The 6,514-nt window shown below is 43.2% G+C and overlaps 1 pseudogene; it reads left to right on the forward strand.

The window, feature by feature from the left end:
* The first annotated feature begins 323 nt into the window (after positions 1-323).
* On the forward strand, positions 324-941 carry LOC142461603 (casein kinase II subunit beta-like; annotated as a pseudogene).
* Positions 942-6,514: the final 5,573 nt, after the last annotated feature.

Raw genomic sequence — 6,514 nt, forward strand, 5'->3', positions numbered from 1 at the left:
TCATGGTGACCTTGTAGGACAGCCTAGAATGCCCCTGTGGGTTGCTGAGGCTGTGCATCTTGACTCCTTCCCCTGAAGAGGCTAGTGGTTTTCAAGAGCTGCCAATGTGGTTAGCAGTCGAACTCCTACCGCATGACACCACCAGGGTTCCCGGGAGTCCTATCAGGCAGAGAAAACAGCATCCCGGGCCATCTCTAGAGAGGGAGAATGCTCCTGTGACATATCCCTGGTGACCAGTGAGGGAAGAGTAGGGAGAGAATGCAAGTAGGAGCCAAATCACGCCTCATAATATGCAGCACTGTCTGAATACTGAATGATCTCTGCTTGAATCTTGTGGCAATGAATTCTTCTGTGAAGGGGGTGAATACTACATCCAAGGTAAGTTCAGCCTCATAGGACTCTATGAACAGGTCCCCCACTATCGACAGGCTCTAGACATGATCATGACCTAGCGCCTGATGAAGAGCTGGAAGACACCCCAACCAGAGTGACCTGATTGAGCAGGTGGCTGAGATGCTGTATGGACTGATCCATGCTCGCAACATCCTCACCAACCCTGGCATCACCCAGATGTTGGAAAAGGACCAGCAGGGAGACTTTGGCTATTGTCCCCGTGTGTACTGTGAGAACAAGCCAATGTTTCCCATTGACCTGTTGGACATCCCAGGTGAGCCTTTGGTGAAACTCTACTGGCCCAAGTGCATGGACATGCACACACTCGTCATCCAGACATCACCACACAGATGATGCCTACTTTGGCACTGGCTTTCCTCACATGCTCTTTATGGTGCACCCCCCACCCCATGCCAAGTACCAACCCAAGAGACCTGCCAACCAATTTGTACCCAGGCTATATGGTTTGAAGATCCACCCAATGGCTTACCAGCTGCCAGCTATATGCCTTCAACAACTTCAAGAGCCCAGTCAAGATGATTCACTGACTTTCCACCTCACCCAGTCCTAAGTCTTTTACATCCCAGTCTTCCTCCTGTTGAGCTTCTAATGGTTTCGAATTGCTGGCCATGCGGATCACAACTCAAGGCTTCACCACTATACCACAAGGGCTCAACCAATGAGAGAAATTCCTGTTCTTCTTTAATGCTCAAACAAACTCACAACCATGGAGTCAATTCTGACACATAGCAACCCTCTAGGGCAGGATCAAACCACCCATTTGGATTTCTGAGGCCGAAACTCTCTACAGGAGTAGAAAGCCTCATCTTCCTCATCATTGTTCTCCAGTGAGACCAGGTTCTGTGTGATCCATGTCCATAGAACCAGGTTGGGAATGGTGTTACCGGATCTTCATTCATCTGGTCCACTGAGAAGTTCGGACAATGGGCACGAGCTGAGAATGAGCTTTCTGTATTGCTCTTTGAGTTTGGTTAGAAATAAATGATTCATAAGTTGAAAAATGAATATGTATATGGAATAACACCCTACTTTGAAGATGTTTTGAGAGCAGAAGGTTATGAAAATAGAGGGTTAGTAGAGGAAGCGTGAAAAAAATGAAAACAATTCAGGCTGTCCGGAGGCTGAACTCTCCTCTGGTGCCTACCAAGGAAAATACTTATTGTGTTGTGCTCTCGGTCCTTTGTCAATGTTCAGAATAGTCAAACTCTTGAACTTTGCCCGGTGAAGCGAATCCTCAAAGCCAATATTTATTCAACAACTATCCAATGAAGCCTTATTGAAAAACTTTAACAAGCTCGGCCTTGCTCCAGTAGTTTGGCTAACGATGCTAACGAGAATGCTCTGGCCTCTACCCTCAGGGAGTTACATTCCAGTGTGAGTAACAGATATGAGCAAAATCACCATGAATATGTATGGCTCCCAGAGGACTTTATCCATGTAATTGGGGGACTATCCAAGAAGACATGATGTCATATTCAGTTGATCAAAAGATGTTGTAATTCTCAAGAGAAAAAAATTTTTTTAATACATTTTAAGTAAACATATGAAAGTGAGGGAAAGGAGAGGTGGTCTCTGAGAAAGACCGAGTGGTCCAGAGGGTGTTCCGTCATGTGGCTGGGTTGATAAAGGAGATCACCAAGAGGAAAAGAAGTCCACACGCAAGGTCAACGCACAGGAGCCCTTTGCTGCCCATGATGCTCTGAGTTCACTCTCAGGAGCACGGAACACCCAGAGTGATCGGAGCCTTCAAAGAGGACGACTGAGAGGTAAAAAGGCTGGATTTCACTAAGCCTGCAGGAAGAAGAAGAGTGAATCCTAAACAACTTCGGTGCCTTAAACACATGGCCTAAGGCCAACAAATGATAAAGTGAAGATGATTTTTCTCCCCAGGATAAAAGTCTCCAATCTGGAGATGATAAACCAAATAACAGAAAATGGGAAATGAAGTAAAGTGGTAAGATCGTCTCGATATTTCTGCTGACTCAGGACAAATAGGAGAACTGTATCTCAAGTCATATCAATTGGCAAACTTAAGTGGCCAAGCCAAATGGAACTATGGGATAAAGGTGACAACATGAACAATGTTGCCTCTATTTAGAAGGAAAAAGCAAACTTAACGGAAGAAAATTTATCTCAAAATCAGGAAAAATTCTAGAAGAGTAGTTAATGATCACCCCCAGATGGACTGTGGATATTGAGAATACCTCCATGCGGGTGACAATGGTAATTTAGGAAGAATGTGCTATGTCAAATATTATTTTTTCATATAGTTAAGATATGGTCAGATCTGGGAGAAAGGTTAGCAAATTCTTCATTAGACATAAAAGGGAAAATGCAAGAAAAGAAGGGAGGAAAGCAAAGAAGGAGAAAGAGGGACTAAACCCACTATGCATGGATCCAGTAGAGAGAATTATAGCTCATTAACAAAAATTATTAAATTATCTCATGGGAGATACTTTGACTAAAAACAGAGACAGAATGACAGATGCCAGTAATCCAGCATTTAACTTTCTTCTTCTTACCAGGGTCACTGTATAAATCACTTCAATGACTCCCAACAGCTTTGGGAGGTAGGTTTACCATCTCCTTCTATTAGCGAGCCCTGCTGACAGAGTGGTTATCCTCCATTAGGCAGTGGAGCCTCACAGTCAGCAGTTAGAAACTACTATCTCGTCCATGGGAGGAAGACCAGGCTTTCTATTCCTATAAAGAGTTACAGTCTCAGGAAACCCCAGAGGCAGATCTTCCCTCTTTTATAGGGTCACTATGAGTCCACATCACCTTGATGGCAGTGAGCTTGGAGATTTGAAGGACAGATATATAAATTGACATGTATGTTTAAATACACATGCTCAGACAATAGTGAAAGTGAAATTGATAATCTGCACTTGCCAGTGCCAAGACATATGTAACTTATCTCTGCCTAAACCTTCCTTTCCTTGTTCTTGAGTGGTACCATTTTACTCCCTTTGAAAGGCAAAAGATCTTGTGGATCTATCATTGCATTTTTAAATCAGTAGGTGGCTAATTTATCAGATTTTAAAACTAAGAAGAGTGGACTGCAAAAGTTTGTGGAGAGTGGGAAAGTTTGTGGGATTGGAAACCATGAACTTCTTGAATTCCTTTTCTTTTTTTTTGAGTTATCCAATTAGATATTTAGAAAACATTGACATTTAGAAAGCATTGTATTCTGTTCCAGGAAGAAAACCATATTGATTAAAGATACTTTGGTCCCATGGAAAATGGAATTATCTCCTGCCTTTCATTGTAGCTTAAAATGAGGAAAGGGTAGGTAATCTTTATTGAGGCTGACAATAAAGCATGCAACCCTAATCATTCCTGTGCATGATGACATTTCATACTCTGACACATAATGGCCTGGAAGTGGAGATGACTGGGGTTTCTTGTCTGAATCATAAAACTAATTAGTGGTGAAGTTGGAACCTGAAGTTAGGGTTAGAACCTAAGCCAGTGTCTTCATTACTACAAAACTTTTTAAAATAAAGGTTTCAGTTATTCAGAATATACATCTATTTTATGCATGTGTTTAGCAGTAAGGTTTTTCCTGAAGGTACCCAAAGAGGAAAGAGAGGTAGGAAAATGGTATCTTGGATAAGACACAAGCCATAGGCTTATCACAACTCAAAGACCAAACCGGGTTTATCTGTTGGCGGTAACTGAAGGGGGAAGCAAGTCAGTGATAGTGCAGCAAGTCACCATTGCAAAGTGACCATTGCCAAGAGCAGAACAGATGGGGCTCCTTGCAAAGAATCAGGTAAGAAATCCCTGAGGGGCATAGAGCCCATGCTCTCTCTCCTGAAATGAAGACTGGCCAATGGTCCGGGGTGTAAGGCTCTGCCCCAGTGGATCTCAGACTAGCTCTGCAAGCCTAATACAAACCAGGAACGAAGGGAGAGCGGGAAGGAAAGGAAGAAAGCAAGGTTGTTGCCAGAATAAGAGGCACAGGTCTCTAAGTGCAGAGAAGGAGCAGATTGATTCAGGGATGGGCCTCCCTTCCAGGTCCCATCGATATAAACTAAACAAAACAACCTCACTGCTACTGAACCCACTGCGACACACGCACCCGATGGAACAAGGTAGGATGGCGCCTTCGGGTTTCCAAGACTAGGAATCTTTAAGGGGATAGGAAATCTCATCTTCATCCCGAGGACTAGTTAGTGGTTACAAGGACTAGTTAGTGGTTACAAGGACTAGTTAGTGGTTACAAGCTGCAGACTGTGCAGTTGGCAGCCTGCTGGCTGACTCTCTACACTGAAGACCTGAAATGATCATAGAGGCAAATTTTATTCAGGCAGGAAGAATAAGAAATGAGCTATTGAGCCTAAACTCAGAAATCAGGTCCCAATCAAATCTACTTTAAATCGCCTTAGGAAATCACTTACATCACCCATAATGCACAAAGATTATTTTACATGATGAGACCCATTGAGCCAGCCTTAAACAAGGGAAAGGAACACCCAGCATTGTGAACCCTACAAACGTATTCTTCTTTACCTTTGGGGTTTACTAGCCTAATTTTAATTTTAACCTTGTGTTTTTAAATTACGGTAATAAGCCCGATAGCACTCGATGTAATTAAATGTAATTGTGGAGCTACATCTTACCTTTAATTGAAGTCTTACACTTCAGAGTAATGGGTCACATGAGCGACTGCACCAACACGTCAGGGTTGAGGTCTGTAAAAAGGGTAATCAGAAACATGACACTATAAAGCCGTGATAAGAAAAATAAAATGAAACAAAATCTATTTTAATGTATAGCATTTTATTAAAAAAATCTATTTTTAGGGCTTCCAATGCTGCAAATCTTTCGAAAGCAGGTTGAGCACATCCTTCTCCCACACAGTGGCCTGTGGGTTTGAACCTCTGACATTTCTACACCACCAGGGCTCCAGTAACGATCATTCTGTCAATTAGCACATCAAAGTAGGCAGAGCTGAAATAAACATAATTGTTGAAAATCTCAGACTGGAGAGATGCTATCAAGTTGTTTTAAGAAAGTCAAATTTGTGGAGAAATGCTCTTTACACAAAAGGTATAGTAGCTGCCATTTGATTCAGATAGATTCAAGCTAAGGAAAAAATGATCAGGCTGCTCTCCAAGATTAAAAATATGGTCTCAATTAGGATGGTTCAGAAATACAGGACAGCATTACTGAAAGAGGAATCTCAGAGATCATCACTAGGATCAGAGATCCCAAGGGGACTGCTTTTACAGAGCACTGGCAAGGAAAACTTGCTCTCTTTCCTAAGGAAGGGATAAAATAATTTACCAAATACTGAGATGAGAGCAAGGTTTAATTAGCAAAACTTCCCAATTATTTTTCTGATCAAATCACAGGTGAATTCCCTCCACTCTTTCATTGAATCCTGCCAGAGGGGTCTAACTTCTGGGAGTGAGTGAATTCAATGACTGCGAGGTAGACTCACAATCCCTGGCTAATTTTATTATCCAGATCAAGAGGCAGAGTGGGAAGGGTGTGGTCACTCAGTGTAGAGGGACACTTGGTCCCCAGGGGAAGAAGCCAAGGGACCAACCATGTGAGTGAGAGGCCATGGACCAGAGAGACATGCCTGCCAGCATGGCTGAGAAGAGACACGTTGGACAGAAGTATGTCATCCATAACATTGTGTCACTGGCTAGCTTCCCTAATAAATTTCCAGACTTGTGAGTGTTGTCTGAGTTCTGAGTGGCCTTTGCAATGACTTCTCACCCTCAGCAGAGAAGTAGAGGGCAGTGGAAGAGATGATTAGTGTCAGTATCGGGATGGAGCAGGGACGCATATCTGATGTCACTTCTGCCATGGCAATTGACCTTGGCTTTAGGTGGAGTTGGATTCTCCTTATTCCTTGTGCACCCAGAGATCACCTACAGCCCCTTTCCACTTCCTAAACTTGATGTGGGCTTTATCTTTCTTTCCACTTGGTCATATGTCCTAGAAATCAGAACCCAGGTCTGATGAACAATGCTGTGGTTGTAAGGTGTCCCCGCCACTCGTAGGGTCTCCATTGACACAGGACCGATGGTTTCCTGATCCTGCACCCATCCCCATGGGTGGGTATGGATCAGACTGTGGTGAT

The sequence above is a fragment of the Tenrec ecaudatus genome, chromosome 11 (genome assembly GCF_050624435.1).
Source record: "Tenrec ecaudatus isolate mTenEca1 chromosome 11, mTenEca1.hap1, whole genome shotgun sequence".
NCBI lineage: Eukaryota > Metazoa > Chordata > Mammalia > Afrosoricida > Tenrecidae > Tenrec > Tenrec ecaudatus.